The sequence below is a fragment of the Cydia pomonella genome, chromosome 14, assembly GCF_033807575.1.
Source record: "Cydia pomonella isolate Wapato2018A chromosome 14, ilCydPomo1, whole genome shotgun sequence".
Classification (NCBI taxonomy): domain Eukaryota; kingdom Metazoa; phylum Arthropoda; class Insecta; order Lepidoptera; family Tortricidae; genus Cydia; species Cydia pomonella.
In genome coordinates, this window is record NC_084716.1 from 12,128,041 (window position 1) to 12,148,382 (window position 20,342).

General features: G+C 33.7%; 1 protein-coding gene across 1 annotated transcript in view; it reads right to left on the minus strand.

Moving 5' to 3' along the window:
- Nucleotides 1–16,798, minus strand: part of LOC133524968 (glutaredoxin domain-containing cysteine-rich protein CG31559-like) — a 130,479-nt gene extending 113,681 nt beyond the window's left edge. Inside the window, exon 1 of the mRNA XM_061861142.1 lies at nucleotides 16,555–16,798. The gene's annotated coding sequence lies outside the window, so the exon portion shown is untranslated. The remainder of the gene's footprint in view (nucleotides 1–16,554) is intronic.
- Nucleotides 16,799–20,342: the final 3,544 nt, after the last annotated feature.

Sequence of the window (20,342 nt, forward strand, 5' to 3'; positions counted from 1 at the left end):
TGCAGTTTTAATTGCATAGGAGCAGTGATTTGAGCACACCATCTAGTAGGGGGAGGGCCCTGGGGTCTGGTGCCTTCAACTTTGCCCGTCATAATACCTCTCTCTAGGCTATTCGGGGAGCGGCATGAGAGAGTGATATAGTACAAAATATGAGCACTAGCTCGAGATAGTACCTATGACCTATGTGTTACTTACATATATCATCTAACACGTAAACAGATATTTATCTAACAATAGCAATAGGGAGGTACCTTATTGTTAAAAGATCACAATAAAATTTATCAACGTTTCTCTTAATTATTGAAAGTTCGCGAACATTCCGGTCTCACGGCATAGAAACAATGAGTGAACGTTACTGGTGCACATATCTGCAATCTATTTACGCTTAATAGGCATAATAGAATAGGTGATAGCATCTATCTTTTTAGCCCATATACACTGTTGAGTATATGTCTCTTCTGTTGAGTGTATGCCTCTTCTGTTGAATATATGCCTCTTCTTTAAGTATATGTCTCTTCTGTTGAGTATATGCCTCTTCTTTAATAAGCCACTGTCCTCGTCTCAGTGCTATATCCAGTGTAAACCTGGCCCATGTTTCACTACACTGACAATTGACATTTCACCGTACTGTACATTACTGGTCCAACAAGTAAACATTGAAGGTCATTACTTGCCGGACCAGAAATGTCCATATAATGATCAGTGTGAAGTGTTAATTGTCAATTTGGTGAAATAGGCACCCGATGACATAGATAGTGATAGTAAAGTCTGTAAAAATATTGACACAGGCACAAATACTAATGTGATGTAGCAAAATATTTTATCAACATAAAAATGTATCACGTCAAAATCTAAATATTATATTTATTCTCTTGAGTTATAAATAAAACAATAAACAAATTAAAACGTGTATTATTTTTCAAACCTTAATTTTTTTTTCATGGTAGATGTGATTATTTTGATTGAAATTACATCGACATAATTTTATTTTCTTTAGTGGCTCAATATCAGAAATGATATCGAACTTCTTTATAGTAATCGATTTCTATAAGGCAACATCTAATTTAACGACCTCTAATCAAACTCCTCGAATGTGCCCCGAGCACAGAATAAATAATAAAACTACCGTACAGAAATGACATTTCCTACAAAACTGAAATTTGACAGCGCACTACCCCTTTCGGCTATTTAGGGTTGTCAAAATTCAAGTCATTATCATATCTGTGGTAATGCACGTATAGGGGCGTCAAGTTGTGCCAACCCTTATAATTGCTCGGAGCAATGCATAGCCGAACGGAGCAGAGAATGGCCGCAATGAGGAGTGTTGCCCCACTGCCCCGAGTTAGCAAAACTATCCAAATAAGTACTCACTGTTGTTACGCGTGGTGCAGAAAATCTGACTAATGTCCCATGCTATTGACAAAAAACACCATTTTATAACTTTGTTTCTCAATGTGAATATGCAAATTGTAATAGAAAAGAAAAGCGTTCATAAATATAGAAAGATCATATCTTTAGCTTTTGGTGTTCTAAGAACGCTCTTATTTCATTCGTTTAAAGTTCAAAATCAGCACACGCTAACAGTAACATACGAGAATTTAAATGATCTCTAAATATATGCGTGACAATCTTGCATGCGTCAAAAAACTAAAAACAATTGAAACGTCAATTCGTCATTTTAGTAAACAAGGCACGTAAACAAACTTGGAAATGACAAACGGTACACTTTCACTCAACGAACGAATGAATGAATAAAAGAAAAGTCCGTTCGCTAGTGCGTAACGGCCATTAAGTGGTTTGTCAAATTTAGACAAGAAATAATATTTACCATTGTTATTTTTAATCGTGGTTGCTTGAGTTTTTAGTTCCCAAACTAAATTTCAAAATATGTGGTATTGCAAAGTTTGCAAATGTGAATAATTCTTTCGATTGTTTCATGTTTTTAATATAGAGCGTTTATTGAATTTAACTAGGAACATTTATTATCCTATATCTAACCTACTTATATGCCACTGGTTGGTACGGGGCTTAGATAATCAACAAACATAATGATTCGCATAAATTTGTTTAATGCAAGTCATTTGTTGTAATTTCGCGTTCTGCTATAATTACAAAATTGACGATCACAAATTACACCAACTGTCATTTATAAATTTGTAAGTAACTATATACTTTTTCGTTCTCGACCAATAGCTACATTCTGTCACTGTCAACATAGGTTATTGACGTGGGTTAGGATTGCAGTTATAGATCGTTTCATTCACGAAGACGCGTGCCTTGACTAATATTGTCATGATATTAAAGGTTAGATTTGACAAATCTGCGCGTCATGGATGACACGAACTATAAAACTGTATATCGTTATTATTTACAACAGCTGTATAACACAAATTATTATTCATTAACAAACAACCCAATTTAAAAATACGTTTCCATTTTAAGTTTATAATCTATACTTAGACATTAAGGTTAAGGATCGATCGTTGCTAAGTATTTAGTAAAACATGATCAAGATTATACCCAAATAAGTTCTTAGTACCATATATGATTATACGAGTTATGCTACTTAATTTGGAATTGCAAGGTGACATTGTATTGCAGGTGACTACGCTAAAATCCGTTGGATTTGATTGATTCCAACTAGTCTCATATGAACTGAATTAAATTTAGCTGAAGTCAAAAGTAATTAATCAATTATATTTAGTGCATCGTTATATTAAATAGTTTGATAAGTACAGTCAGCATCAAAAGTAGCGGATGAAACAACGCGCCAAAAGTATCTGATATTCCGGAAAACTTTTCCAAATATAGATAAATTGTTAAAATTCGCGCTCAAAAGTATATCTTTTACAGTCTTAGTTATTCTACATTAAAGACATCACTTTTTGGTAAGCTGTTACAGAATGATTATGAAACTTATATATACTTAAGAAACGTTATTTGAACCGCTACTTTTGATGCTGACTGTACATTGTTCGAGTTGTGTTTTAAAGTTTTCTTAAACTGTACCTCCTAATGGTTATTTGTCGAATGTTTATTACGCAATTTGATATTCTTTTTTTTTCACAATACCATTTTAAAACGTTCACTCAGGTAAATAATTTACTCTGTTACCGCTCGCTCGGCAAATCGTGTTTCGATCAGTATCAATAATGATAGATTATAATGAAGATTTAAAAATAATGTTTCAATTTCACGAGTGTCATACATAGTTCTTTTCATTGATCTGGTTTCACTCATGCTTTTAGAATATAAGTGATGCTTCAAGACACTAAACGGAAGGTAACACCTCTTCACGTGTGAACGCGCCTGAACCTCGTGCATCGATCGATTAATGAAGCTTTCCCGGAACTGCGACAATTCGATGGAGTCGCTATAGGAAAAGAAAAGTGAATAGGAAACAGTCACGTATAATTACCTTATGTGAAGTTGGAAATGGAATCACTTTTGTTGTGTTTTTATAGCTTTTGCATAGAAGAAAAGTACCTATATCCGACGCGACGATGCACAGGTTAGAAAAATATAAGGTGTATAAGAATAGATACTCGTATTATATCACATAGCGCTGCGGCTGAACTACTACTATTATTAAAAGCAAATATGACGACACTGAGGTCCTGTTTCGAATTAAAATGAAAGCTGACAATATTTTCTACTTTCTTGTAATATATAAAAAAGACAAGTCTGTTATTATTGTTAAGTTTTTTTATTTTATTTAGTAGGTATATTATATATTCTTATAAGAAGGGCTGGCTGGACGTCGTGACAGCGGACATGGAAGAGAACGATCTCAAACCTGAGGATGCCGAAGACCGGGCAAAGTGGAGAAGATTAAGTAGGAAAGCGGACCCTGGCGCTAGACTGGGAAAACGCTAGGTTGAAGGAAAAGAAAAAGTAGGTATATATTCTTATTATTGTAGAAAGCTATAGATAGCGTAAATAGACTTATTCAAACATAAAAACCAATAAATTTTCAACCAGTATCTAAATTTTACTCAGTTATATAATTTATGAAAAACGGCAACAAACTTAGCCACTAATCCGTTAAAATTACGCTGCAACCGTGAAAAGTCATCATTTACCACCATGGCGTTATACCATAACGGACTGCTAATGTTACTTAATCCAATTCGTAATTAAAACGGGGAATTCCACGGTTACTTGTGTTGAAATAGCTAAAAAACAATGTTTCGAAGATACTGAACGATTGCGCGAAGGTAGAAATCTGTATGCGACATTAGGTAATATCATCCATAGGCTATGGTGACTGCTTACCATCAGGTGGGCCGTATGCTTGTTTGCTACCGTCGTATATGTACTCTTGCACTGTGTCAATAGTACCTAACCATATAATGGAAAGTCAGTTAATATCATAATTGACTTGTCCTGTAAGTAGAAACAACGCTTATGTCTATTTGTCATATCAGCTAAAAACGTATATTGATGTAGGTACAAGCACTGTATGTGTTATGTCTTCGATACATTCTCGGTCTCGTGAAGCTGATTCTCTCGTACTCTCATCATTTAGCCACGATATTTTAAGAACATTACATTTTCCGATATAAGAACTCCATTCCAGAACAAATAGCTTTTAAAACATTACAATAAATAACATCTTGGTTCTAACAACATCGAAAAGTAAACCTTATGGCATTGTATTAAGGTATACAAATAGTCATTAAAACGTGCCTCTGGTGAAGACTATCACAATATGGATGGTTTTAAGCCTCGTACGATGATAAAGCATTTCTTATCCATAGAATGTTAAGATTAAATACGTACGTTACTGAACTTATTGGTTAGTAGGTGTAACTGTTCAGTGACCGGGTTTCTGGTTCAAGTTTTTAATATTTAACCTTTTCGCATCATTCAATGTCTTAGTTAATATGTGAAGATATTAATGAAGTGCAGTAGATATATTCGATCGTTTAAGTTGAAAGCAGACAGCCTGAGGAATTTCTTCAGTTTATCATCTCGTTCTACATACCAACATATTTTTGTATGACGTGGAAAATATGTTGTTCAACTTTGATGTTAGATATGTTAAGAATAATTGAATAATGGCCATAATCTTTGTCACAATTTTTTGCATTATATACCTAACCAGAATCTACTACACGCAGAATAGGTTTGAACTCACACTTAAGTATTTAATACCTACTTTCCTATTTTGTATCGAATTAAGGGTTAACGAAGAAAAGTATTTTAAAATCTGCTAAGATATATTTAATTATTTTATACAATTCTAAAGAAAATAAATGCTACTTTTAAAAATAAAGCAACCTTAATTTTGTTATAGCAACATTATGGTATGCTTCAAAATTCTCCACAGAGGAAAAAATCGATCAAGCTTTCTTGGAAAGTAACCCAAGTGGCTTTTTATAATGATTATGTTAAGGCTTTGTGTGGAAGCCACGAACCGTGGGACCAACGGGTTCCCAGGTCGTTGGCCTGGGGGCTAAAGGACTTTTGGTCCTTGGAACCCGATCGAAGGAATAACTTGATGTGAATTGGGAATTTTTGAAATCGGATTTTTAGAATATCCTAAGACCCAGGGAAAATTTTAAATATTCAAAACTTGAATTTATTGTAAGAACTGCTTTAATTTTCAATTATTTTTTAACTTAATTAAAAATATTTAAGCAATTAATGACTATAAAACTTTTGAAGTTGGATATAGGTTAGTTTGGCTTTCTTTTAATAAAGAAAACTTTAAAATTAACTTTTATTAAACCATTGGAACTGTGTGGCTGGCTGGCGAGTGTGGCTTTTTCGAATCTAGATAGAGGTTGCCTTTCCACTGTTCTAGGTCAAAGGAAACATATTGGTTAAAAAAAACTAGTCGAGATTCCCACAACATTGTCTTACTCAATGAGCGCAGGAGTATTGAACAATACGTTTGGGAAACTATCACAATAGCGGGTGTAACCAGCACCGAAATATATACAAAAGTCAATTTTACCAAATGTAAAACGCAAAAAACGTATTTCACTATTTAGTAATTAAGCTTAAAATTAAATAGCAGAAGATCATCGCAGGATGCGGTAGCTACACAATTGCACGCTTCATCAACCGAAACCAGTGAAATTGTGTACATTGTTATATATAAACGTATCGTTTTGTAATCAAGTGTTACTGATGAATGCGTTTGATTTGATCGTTACCAAGAATTGACGTAACGAAAATTTTCATTAGGTACAAGTACCATTTCCATATTACTTATATTTTTTATTTATGTAAATCTTGTACCTGCTAAATTACTCGTAATAAAATTTTGAAATCTATCTGTTTCTCTCATAATTTGTTTGGAAAATTCAAGAAAATTTCTACAGTGTTCAATTAAATCCACAGCTAATCCCTGTTCTGACTCCTTTAACTACAAATTAAATTTGAATAAAAAATATTTTATCATAAGAACAGAAAGGCATACTTGTTACTAATGTGAATAACCCTCAAGCAAACTCCCAACAATATGGAACTTTCCAGAACAGTGCAAGCAGTATATTGTCCTTGATCTCCACTAAACAGGTTTGCCACGACCATAACTTTGGCCGCCATCGATGCATAAACATGTCTGGAAGATGTGCGAAACCGATAATGCCTCAAAAGCACATTAATAACTCAAACTATGGATGAGAGGTTTAAATTAGAAAATGTTCGAGGAAGAGAACTGACAGAATTTATATCTATCAAGGAATGTGGAATATTTATTGGCGCCTCAATTTCTGTATTGCAATCAACAGAATTCCTTGGAACGGAATTTCTAATAGAATGTTGAAGTGCTGTTGCAAGATGAGTCGATAACGCAATGATTCAAAATCATGGAAATTCTTTCCAGAGTTCAATATGATCAAGAAACGGTCATCAAATCTTGCTGCACGCTGAACTTCAACATTTTTGACCTTCCATTACATATTTCATCAGGTATCTAGGAGAATAGATTTGAATAGTTAAAGGCTTTTTGTCTAATCTTCTTTTAATTCTAATAAAAAAAAACTACTAGTATTCTCGTTGAGGCCTACTTTATAAGGCTATTCAGGTGATGTTTGAGGGCTAGAGCCCTTAAAAAATGTAAAAAAAGCAAAACAGTCCGACACAGATATGATAACTAATATTATCCGTGTTCAAAAAATCATTGATTTAGGGTCTAAAACAATGGAGGAAAGAATTGAGTACGTTCGTATTGAGTAATGGCCACTGCGCTTAAAGCGTTAACCAAGAAGCTATGCAAAGAACGACCGCACTGATATAAAATACAAAATTTCCATTTAAAATATGCATACACACCGCATGATGTCATTCTTTATATCCCGAGCGGGAAGAAGTCGTGTCAGTTCAAAAAAAATGACGGACTCATAAAGGGTATTTTTAACTAAGCCTTATACGGAGGCTGGAGGGACATGCCCTTCAAATTACAGGCCGCAAGAGCCGCCAAAGAAATTAATTTACATGTCTGCTCGTTTGATAAATCGTGTTATTAAAGGTTTTGTTTAATTGGATTTTAGATATATTCTTTTATTCATCGCCCAAGGGACGGTAAATGCATTTTGTAGCATGTGGGACGTATTCGCGTAGACTAGTGGATTTATAAGTTGAATTGTTTATCTTCTCAGTCTAACGTAACGATTTAAGTAATTTTACTTAAAGTCGTTTGCATTCGTTATAGGTACATGAATAAATTGCCATTGGTGTTTTTTTTAAATTTAGGTTTGATTTTTATTAAAGCTCTTGAAGATAACATTATAGGTATTGTCAGAGTCATCCATAACGAGCATCATATATCTTATAGGTACGTACTGTAAAAGCATTACATCAGTCTTCTAATGCAGCTCTTTATAAATCATCGTGCATGTACTCTATTGATCCTCTAGACATACTTTCATGTAGCTAAGCAAAAAGCCAGTTTCTAGAGACTTGTGAAGCTCACGTTGAAACGGGGCTATTAACTTTGATCGATAACATAAACATTAGAAATGGTACACTCGATCTCATCTCTTGTATCGTCTTTTTCAATTTCAACTTTAATGTGTACGCCTAAAGTTTAATCTGAATTGTTAAGTTCTTGTATTGTTTAAGTCGGTATTCGAGAAGATTATTAAGAACTCGTTTTAGTTCTGGTTTAAATTTCGAAAATTGTGAGTCTCTTGAACTCTTCAGTAAGGAGTAAAAGACAAAGACATCGTTAAACATTCCCATTTAGGTAGATAACATACTTCTAAGAAATATTAAAACCATTCGGATTTAATATTGAAAGCTTAATCATTAACATATGTTTACATACTCGTACGTCGCTGCGTACCTACTTACGAATAACAGAATTTCTACCTGATGACTTATAAATGCATCAAACGAATCTCAAATAGTATCTGAATATACCATCTTCTAACCTTAACTAATTAAATTCAATGACCGAATTGGGTTTTACTTCTCAATCAAAACGAAAAATGTAACTTTTTATACGTGTGTGGTGGTCAAAACATCGAGGATTCAAACTTCGGTTGTGGTGTAAGAAGGCAGAAAAAAATCACAAAGATGAATAAAATTCAGTCAGGATCCTTATCATTTTATTTCATTTTCATTAATTGACAGTATTACAATTTAAAACTAGTACACTGTGAAACTATACAATTTCATACTATAAGTATGTACTTACAACTTTTATGAATTCATAATTTTTTTTCTTTTTAATAGGTATAAAAAAATATTTTACGTTTCATGCTTTCAACATAACAAAATACGCAGTACATCTTAGAAGAAACTTTAAAGTGTACTAAAATTCAAAATATAAGCCATTTTTAAAAGTCGCTGAACATGTTGGTCAGTTTAATTAAGGAATACACTACAGCCTACAGTTTAGCTTATAGCTCCTGTCACAGGCCACAACCGGTATACTTAATCAAGTTAATTTGCTTGCATTTGAAATTTGAAAACATTTACTTTTTGCATAGCCACCGGGCATCGATACGTCACTTGTAGTTCGTGTACTTGAGAACTCGAAAGGCATTTCGCACAGTTTGTACCATACCCAAGTGGCATTCGGGGTTCTATATGAGATGTCTAGTCGTTCACATGTACTCCACAAGCTGTGTAAGTCAGCTGTATAAGAGCTGTATAGCTTGCTATAATGCTCTTATAGAACCAGTTTGGGCACAAATTAGACAGCCTTAAGTTCACTATGGCTGTACATTAGCAGTATAATAGCATTATAATAGCAGTTTAAGTAGTAACATCGGACTTAAGGCTGACTAATGGCACTATATGGGACGCAGTGTGAACCATACAACGTACATGAGTGTAATAAAGAGTAACAAGTGGCTAAATACACAGCTATCACAGTTATAAAATCCGACAAAAGTACTCCAGTGCTACCTAAAATTCACGTGGGTCCATTATATTTCTTTATTTTATTTATTCCTCATTAGTTTGGTTTTTTGTGTGCCATCAGAAAACACCGGCGGATATCCTTTGGATAAATTTTATAATAACACGCGGTAAGTACCTGTTTTAAATTTTTAATAATGTTAAATGCTATGGGAATGCAAGTTTATCGTGAAATGTATACATATTTACAGCTAAAATATTCACGCGCCTCTGTAAAAACGCGATATTCATTTTAAAATATTTAAAACTGGCTGAGAGGAAATCAACAATTTTCAGTTTTTGACATTATATTGGCATTATAATTATACTACGGTAATTAATTATAGCATGAAACCAAAACTCAATCGCTCTATCTGCGTATTTTGTGATAAATCTGCATGATAATTTTGGAGATTTATTTGGTAAATATTTTAGGTTACGCAGAACAAAATAATGTCAACCAACGATCCGGCTTGTACAGGTACAAGTGCAGTAGGTGAAGCTATTTATTCTTGCCGCTCTAGTTTCACTGCCATAAACGTTGACCTCGACTTTCGGTTAAGTGTTGCACTTTTGATTAAAATCAAAATTTTAAATGTCCAGTCGACATATTTTGACACGAAAATCTTGATTTTACGCAAGGCCATATTTATGTTTGATCTTTAACTTAATTAGTTTCTTTATTTTTATTACTGCTAACAGGTAGATTTCTCACCCGCACATGAGGACTTGTTTAATGTTTCGATACGAATGTCACAGTAAACACATTAGTATACGCATTATGGTTTTCAAACCTTCAAGAAAAGACCGTTCTCCCACCTTAAGGGTCGTCAACGCATTTGCCACCACTTTTCTGTTGCAGATGTCCATGGTTAACTGTTATTGCTTATTATCCGGATATTCATCTGAACGTTTGGCTCCGATATCTCAATAAAAAATTAAGACACGCGAGTTATAACTTCTCTTCAACCTAATTATGTCCATTTAGATTGACATACCTTGGATCAAAGCAATTTAAATATTATGCTTGTTTAATTAATTTTCTACACCAACTCTGATTGACACCAAAACATGCATACAAATTGAGAACTACGTTTTTGGAGGTCGGCAAATGTTTCCTCTACATAGATGCTATCTCGCTATGCCGCTTTCCACGCATGCGTCAAACGCGCGAGTTATGGACGCCATCTGCGATACCATTCTAATCGCGTACCAGGCGTAGGCGAGCCGAACGGTCTAACTAACCACTATAAGTATGCTCTCTGATAACCTGTAGTTGTAGTGGATTTTGAGATCTTGGTTAAACTCCGGCTGGTCATTCGATAGACTTGCGTGCATTCGGAACACTGCCCGCTAAAGTGAAACCGACGTCTGCGCATCACCGTCCGGTCTGTAACTCCCGCAGTTCTAAAACGACTTATGTTACAATCAACTCCCATATATTCTTGACCTTTTTAACCACTATATCGTGGGTTGATACGTTTGACGTTTTCACCAGTTTGAGATAAGATAAAAATGGGATGACATTTTTAATTTATTACTCTGTGGAGGTGCAACGGAAAATTTTCTCAAGCTTTTTATGGGTTGACCGTTCGCGTAATTTGGTTGATGATGCCTTATAGATCTTATAATGTGTTATGTATTAATATGTTATGTAAAAATTATCATTAATGATTTAGTGACTTGACAACAGTGTCCATCAGTGACCAATAGTGGCCATCTTCAACTTAATTCCTAGTTATGCTAGTTAAAGAGGTTGGAGGCCGCCTGGGATGTTTTTTTTATTAAAAAATATTTAATATATAATTAATTGAATCGTAAAACATTAAGCGTGACGATATAAGAATTGATTTAAGTACCTACCTACATAAGTTTCATTTGTAAGTAAGATAGTTAAATTAATACTTAACAATTATTTTATTCTTAAAACGTTAAAAAAGTGATTAAGTAGACACCTACATTGAACCTTAATTATTAAAAATAATAAAGATATTTTAATGTACTTTTACGACTACTATAATGTATTTTATATAATTGCCAAAATTTATAAGTTCTTAACAATAATCTACATGAATAAACATGGTTTCCGGTACGAATCATCAATTTTGATAGGAAAAATTATCCAAGATAATATACGTACTGCATAAGAAATAATTTACTTTCCTAACACAGGAAACCATAATAAGTAAGTAATATAATTTTATTCAAGATTGCAAATTTTACTACTTAAGTCAGGTAATCAACTGTATTTACATAAATCCCGACTGTATTATAATTATAGGTTATTATTTCCCCTTTACATTATTTTTAGTAAATGATAAAAATCTAAGCGTTATGGTAGTATTTCCTAGTAACATCCAGTAAATAATTAATTAATTAAAATTGTACGACATTTTTTTTTCGTTATACTGCTTCGATTATTCAAGCGAAAACGTAGCGTGTTTACCAAAAAAAATCCTAAACGTGTATATTCTCCGGTATAAATCAAATAAAATTTAAGCGAGTAATAGTGTAACACCATTCCACATTGCACAAATAAATATAAAGTAAGCAGAGGGAGCACAGTTTTAAATTGTTAATGTTTAATTACATACATGAATCAATTTTATGACATATATTTTAGAAAATAAAAGTAACTAAGAGAAAATACACATACTCGTAAAAATATGTGTAAGTATATCGTTTCGTATGAAGAATTTGTTAAATATTCAAGTTTATTGCGAGAATTACTGATCGAAAACATTTTTAGAAATCGTAAGAGTGGTCATGAAAGTCTAGGCTTCACAGGCATGCAGATGTAATGTGGCGTTCATTGATTTCTCCGCCTAAACATTTTATTGGTGTAATAGCGTTATTCATAAACTTAGTCTGTCTTTTTAATAAATATCTTCTTCTTCCTCGCGTTGTCCCGACATTTTTTCCACGGCTCATGGGAGCCTGCGGTCCGCTTGACAACTAATCCCCAGAATTTACGTAGGCACTAGTTTTTTGCGAAAGCGACTGCCATCTGATCTTCCAACCCAGAGGGTAAATTAGGCCTTATTGGGATTAGTCCAGTTTCCTCACGATGTTTTCCTTCATCGAAAAGCGTCTGGTAAATATCAAATGATACTCATTGAAACTCATTGGTACGAGGAACACAATAATTGAATTTAGTATCAATGTGAATGGATTAACTTTACAGGCAATTCTGCTCCGCTACTTAGGGAAAATATTTTTATAATGTGGTAGGTACATTATGTTTCTTATATATATATCTAGACAACTAACTTAAATGTTTTATGATCCAGCACACACACGGAGTGAAATTTTTATTCAAAAGTTTTTATACAATTCAAGGTACAATAAAATTCAAAGTTTAATATTTAAAAAAATCATTTTACTTGTTTTTTTTTTATGTAAATTTGATATTAATTGAGCTCAGCTATATCGAAGAATTTTTTTTAGAAGTTAAATATGGCTCAAAATCCTTATTTTAAATAAGCTATAATTACTGGACCATATTTGCCTCTAGAACCTGATTATGGTGTAGGTGTAGGTCAAAAGAATCAAAAATACATCAAGGCGACATAAAAAAACATACAGCTGGCTGACGGACAGGTGTAAGAAATTCCCGTGGCATTCTTCGGAAATGAAACCGTAATCAGGGTTTATATCAAATATTTTTTAAGTAGCAAAACTATTAGCTGCATAAGTGCATATACAAGTATGTATGCAGAGATGCTAAGCTAATTGTTTTAACTCAGCAATTCCTGGAATTCACCATAGTAAATTTTCGAACACAATTTTTCTTTTTGTCTCGAGTAATTTTTCTTCGTGACAATTATGCTGGAAATTATCCATAATCTATCGAATGATTTAATGATGATTTTTTTTATGTCCGACGGGATGGACACATAATGGCACATTAACCAAGTGCAGTCGTGTTTGGCGCCATATGACTTTGAAGGGGTGCATTTTTAAAATGGTTAAGAAAAAACTTAGGAATGGTGGACGATTTGTCGATAAAATTAATCGTACTATACTTGGTTAACGGCTCCACTATACGTGTTCAAACACATTGTATATATTCCGTCGCTAACTATGCCGAATTCCCGCCATAGATTGACAGATTTGTCAGTCAGATCTGACGGACGCATGAATATGTACTTAAGTATTGTGAAGGTTGGAAACCTTCATAGTCTCGAGATAGATAACTGGCAACGATTATTTGAATTCAGAACTATCGCCCTGCTGAAGGAATAAAGATCTGTAGGCGATTTCATTCAGAAAGTAGCAAGCATCTGAGTTAGTCGATAGTTGTATTTTATTGTGTTGCTTGAAGAAAAAATATATAAATATTGTCAGAATCTACCTGGAGCATTTACATTCCCCACCTCAGATAGACAGTATCTCTTTTACAGTACCGTTTACCACCCATTTATAGTCCAAAATCTTCCAACTATGCTATGGTTTAAAACCCGTCTTTGTTTACGTGTGAATACATTATATAAATGACGCACTTCTGAGGCAAAATATTTTATTGGGGTAAAAAAAACCACATGAAGTCAAAAACAACATTGGCTTTGATATTTAGTTATGTATTGAACTTGTGTGTTTGTTTTACTACTTATTTGATTAGTTCTAATTTTGAATATAACTTTATAAAAAACCTACTCGTGATCCACCGGATGTAAACAAAGCTTCTAACTGATGATTTCACATTAGATGACCTCAGATCACGTGCAGAGAACAAGTGTTACCGGATACACTGCTTATTTTAATTTTCCTTGACTCTGTCGCCGTTAATTGACAATAAAATAAACCTTATTTCAAAGCCTTAAGATACACCTATGGTCAGTGTTATAGTTAGTACATGAACGTAGCTATGATTGTGCTTTTAATTGCCATAATTTTCTTGAGTCGCCGCTTATTGATTGACAAGGAGATTGTAATTATAGCTAAGTCAGGCGAAGGTGTGACGTGACTTGTATTGTACCTATCTATATACACTGCTTATAACATCGACACATTTTAAAACGCAAAAATAAATCCAGGCAGCCTAGCCGAGATGACAATTGTAAGTCGACAGACGCCAAACCAAAAGAAAAAGAAAAACCGGACAAGTGCAAATCGGAATCGCCCACCGAGGGTTCCGTACTTTATCGAATTTTTTGTTTCTTTATTTTTTACAAATTTATGGATTTCAGATTTTTCCCTGTATTTGTAGTATAAAACAATATTACTTGCCAAATTTCATAGTTCTAAGTCAACGGGAAGTACCTACCCTATACATTTTGATTCCCTTGAGTGTCCAAATTTACATTGTTGACTGCATAAACGGTCGTATCTTTTTTACATTAACTTAAAAGTTTGATTTTTTTAAGCTTTAAGGGACTCTAGACTCGAGTATATAGTTTTCATTTCAATACGATACCTCCACGCGTTCCCGAGATAAAGAGTCTTGATAGACTGACAGACGGACGGACGGAGAACAAAGAGATCTTATAAGGGTTCCGTTGTTTTCCTTTTGAGGTACGGAAACTATATGACTATAAAAACTATAGGGGTTAACGTCTATCTATGATGCGGGCGAAAACTATATGACTATAAAAACTATAGGGGTTAACGTCTATGTATGATGAACCCTCGTAGATGTCAGCTGCCGCTCCGTTGGTGGGTTGAGGAATAGCAGAAACCGAAACAAGTTAAAAAAATTGACATCGCCTCCCGTTTGATATTATGTCAGATGATTGTTCAGATGCATATATCGCTGTGGAAAGAACGATATTTAACTAAATATTTTCATTCACATTTTACAATTTCTTTAATGTATAATATTCTTAGGATACCTTAGCACGACTCGCAATGGAGTTCGCACGTACCTATAAGTGTGAGTGGAATGCCAAATGTCACCATCCGTAGTGCGCAACGATCAGCGCGAGCAATCTTACCATATCAATCAACCGAAATTCGCAAATTGCGGGGATCTGTCTCTGTTACTCTCAGTAAGACGTAATTAGAGTGACGGAGAAAAATGCCAGCAAATTAAAAAACTTCGATTTTCGCGGTTATAGCCCTGAACAGCAGAACCTGAAGTCTCATGAAAAGTGGATACCATATATTATAAACGCTTATAACTATATAGCCAAATATCGTTGACTATTTGCAAATATTCGGATTCAAGGTTTACTGCTGACTGCTTAAGCCTTCGTATCATACTATCGCCGGAACGCGGATCCGTGTACGAGGAAACTATTGGACAAAAAAATAGTCCGAGAGGTTAAGAGAAAGAAACAGCTACATACCTGTTGATATTTTAAGATTACTACAGTCCATTCACGCAATCCTCGGAGTAAATTAAATTTATCATTCAATTTTAATGTCACACATAGCTTTATATACTTACGTGTATACAGGTGGAAAAATAGATACACCTGTATTGGAATTACATTAAATCGTTATGATGTCTAATTTTACTTAATATTATTTTTCTATTCTCTCTACAACGACGATGGCAAATCAGCTAGCGGTCCACCTGGTACTAAGCGGCTACTGCAGCCTATGGACGTTTGCAACTCCAATGTTGTTGAAAGCTCGTTTCCTAACATGTTTCCTTTAGGACTATAATGGAAAGGGGACATCACAACACAAAAACACCATTAAAATGTATCTTACCAATGTTAATAATCAAGTAAAATGAATAAAATCAAAGTAATAAGTATCTTTTAAGTAGTTCTTGGCTATTTGTTTTCCGGGGCCCATTAATTATTTTTAACCCTGTATGAGTAGAAGAGTTTCTACTTACATCAATTCATTCTATAATGATTAGGTAAAAGTACCTATGTATAAGTATAACCATATTAAATGATAATGACGTAGGGAGGTAGATTCATATTTACTATGAGAGTATAATAACTACGTTGTTAATTATTTTCTATTGTTCACATGCATAAACGCTAGTTAGATGCCAATAATAAAAACTCAGTACAGCTATTCATTTCTAGCTACCTAGTTATAATAAGTATTCATTATAATTATAATAGCACTAAATTGTTTAGTTAATTTCTAAAGTGGGTACAAAGGCCACTATTGGCAACAACCACACCATATTTCTGCAACCTCAAATAAGAAATGACAGGAATGACACACAAAATGCCGTTACACTAAACTTATAAACAAAAGATATGTCTAATTAACATTTACAAAACTTACCGTAACGTGAGAAAATCCGACCTTAATGTGTTGTCACTGTTTCTAGTCAATGTCACAAATAAATAAAATCAGCCTCCGAAAAGGCGGTAAACACTGGCCACAAATAACGGACACTGCGCGAAAAAGAAATCAAACGTCAGTTCGAACGCGATTGGCCGGTCGATTGGAGTGTTCGAATTTCAAATTGGCCAATAGCGTGACGTGCGTGGAGCGGCGACAAGTGCTTGACGCGGACTGAGGTGGTTTCTCAAAAATCTCAAATGACTGGTAGTCGATGAGACTCCATTCACACTGTCAAGTTAATTCCACGTCCACTACTTTAAAATAAACCTTAAGGTACAGTGTTATGATTGATTGCCGGTTGTCAGAAAGTGGCGTGTACGACTTTATGTGATTAGAGCTAAACGCATTGCCACCTCGGTCTCCTTCACATGCGCACGAGTGCTTTTTTGCACCAACTTGTTTTAATTTCTAGGTTTATTTTCAACAGTTGAAATTCCGCAACGTAATTTTGGTAAATTTTTGAGAAGGAAAATATGTATTAAAGTAGGTATCGTCTATTATTTCATATCAATTTATTTCTATTTTATATTTCATAATAATCATTATGGAAATAAGTAGAATTTTTCATGTCGGATCATGTGTATTTGATAAAATTATGTTAATAAATAGACTTACTAATTATTTCTGATTGTTTAATTTAATTTTAACTCTAACAAGTACGTTGATGTCTAATGTATGGAGGCTATCTCGAGACATATTCCTAGAGTGCGTGGTTTTAAACCCGTATTTTTTTAAATTCACTTTAATATATATACTTAAGTGTTATTACACTAAATGTTTATTTCATGATTTATCTTAATGGCCTTACTTCTTTAATTAGTAACATTAATATTTATGTTTTATTATGCCAATGAAAAACACGCATACTTTTAAATTTAAATAACTTCTAGTGATTGCTCATAGTTTTACAAATATGGTAGACTTTATTTAACATACAGTTTGTCATTGAGGCATTTTATATGATTCGGCTTATGCAAATTTTTACATTATTTACTAGTAAGTAAGACAAACTTTAACATTACATTTTTAACATTAGTTACTAATAATTAAGTAACTTTTTGTGTAATCTAGATTTTGCAATAACATGCCTACTTATACAAAGCCTAGGTACCAAGTGGGTACGAATGATTGCTTAAAGACTGTGGTAATGCTTCAGCTATCGCTTTGAATTTAAGCAATAAAATGTAACAAAATACGATAAGAAACCGTGTTTTTGTGTTAGTGTAAATATGTGCCACACTTACCTACATATAGGAAAACTATATATAAGTACGTAAATATATTTATTTATAGTAAGTGATTCTAGCGCAGTCCCCATCTCAATTTTTAAACATAAATAAGCAAATAAAACGACTTTACGCTACTTTCATAGGATCGTTGAAAACTTCCGCTTAAAAAAGAAATGGTGTCTGAAGTAACGAATAAAAAAAAACATTCTTTGTGAGAAATCTTAACAAATCATTAATTATTAAGTCATATTTAAGATTAAATTTTGTCATTAACTTAGTTGAAATACGTTTATTTGCATAAGTAACATAGTTTCATAGTTCATAGGTTCATAGTTGGCGTAGTCATGTTTTTTGTATATTATTCATTATAAACGCTGTAGAACTTCTCAATAAATAAATAAACATACTGTATTAGCAAAATGACACTTAGAATCTACTAAGTAGTATTGGTCACCACTTAAATAATATTGGTACTTTAAATAGTAGTTTAAATGCTATTGATTACTCACTATGCTACTTAGATAATAAGAGCATCAAAATAACTTAGCGAGGGACACTGATACTTATTTCTGTAAAGAATTTAGCCTCAAAGGCCGTACACAGTGTAAGTATCTATATAAATAAACACACCTATGTAAAATACCTAAGTGTAAGATAAACATGTGTATTTCCAAAAGCAATGATGTCATCTGAAACATCAAACTAAGCACAGTGTAATATGAGATTAAGTTAAAATCGAAAACAATGTATATCATCCTATACATTGCGTAGCATACACGTTAGTAATGTCACTTAGTTTATTGACAGCCCGTAGTGTAAACAAAACATTATTATAGAAAACAATCTTTGAAAGATTTTTGGTGCCGAGATATTGGGCACGCGTCTCGCAGAATCCGTTAGCAATAAATATAGCTATAATACAAATTTTATACAGACCTTAAGTTAAGTCATTAAGAGTTATATTGGTGTAGCAGCTAAGGTATAGCTATTATGGTTGTATGTGGCAAAAAGCCTTTGAAAAAGTCGTCGGACAAGTTGGCAAAACATCCTTTTGTGGACACGTTACCCGTGTGCCTTTGTATCTTATTAGGGTTCCTATTACTGGGTCTTCCGCTGTCCATCTGTCTCTGTCTCTGCATCTTTCCGCGTGCCATGTCTTATCACCTGTTGGTAGACAAGCATGTAGGTATATCGTGTCATTCAGGACAACGCGTATTGTCATGTTATTAACCTTTTGACCGCCAAAGACGTCATATGACGCGCGCGGCTACAGCCCAATATCAACCTTCATGCGTACCGACAAGGTTCACGATTACGTTCAAAAGGTTAAAGGTTAGATTTGACAAATCTGCGCGTCATCGTGGATGAAACGAACTGTACGGGCAAGTACAGTCAAGTGCAAAAATATGTATCGTAAGAATCGTCTCATAAATATGGTACTACGCTCTTATTACACTAGAATAAGATGCTATGGGACATATTTTTGAGTAAGATGTGTACACCCGTATTTTTACCCTTGACTGTACGAGCGAAATGCACGATAACTAAATGACATTAATTGTTAATTGTTCGAAATAAATATAATCAATGACGTTTAGATATCATTTTGATGCGAGCGTACGTTCGAATTTACCTGAATGGAAATATGAAAGAATTTTCTTTCTGCTATAATGACATGGCGTATAATGGGCTGAGCAGGGACAAAACTGACATTCAGACCTCGATAAAACTTTATTTTTACATGTGGCAAACTGATGATACATAATAATTATTCCGGTCATTTGAATTTTAGTTTTTTTTTTTTTTGTGTAGTTCCATTTCATAATTTTAAAGATATGTACGAAATAGTAGGAAATCCCAGCTCACCCTGTAGTGGGGTGAGAAGGGATTTCCTACTAAGGTGAATTTTGAAAATTGTTGGATCGACACTTTGGGATTATTTATAATAGCTTGATTTGTTATTAGAATATATGATTTCAGCAGGAGTAGCCTGTAATAACCAACTCACCCCATTTATAACCCAACTGCCCTCATAATCCCTACTCACCCCATTTTACGGTACAATAGGTTACGATACTCCCGTGCAACGAAAGAAACTTATAAATTAAACATCTATTTCCACTTAAAAACTTGGATTTTTTAATAAAATTTACTCAGTATATACGCTGCTTTTGGTTGGATGGAGCATCCTTACGCGGCTTTTAAAATATTTACATAAGTAATTAATATATTAAAGAACTTACTCTCATTAATATGTACCTATAATTTAGAAAAGATAATAGGGTTGTTTCCAATTTTTTGAAACGCTTGTATTACGTTCTATATTAACTAAAAGTTGCCCTAACATTCAACTTTTATACTAAAAACGGCTTTAAATATGTTAAATTAACAAAATATATTTTGACGGATGCTTTCGCGCCCAAAACGCTCTGAAAATTGTGTGACGTCACAGTTTACGGTTTGACACATAACTACATACACACGTAGAAGATACGA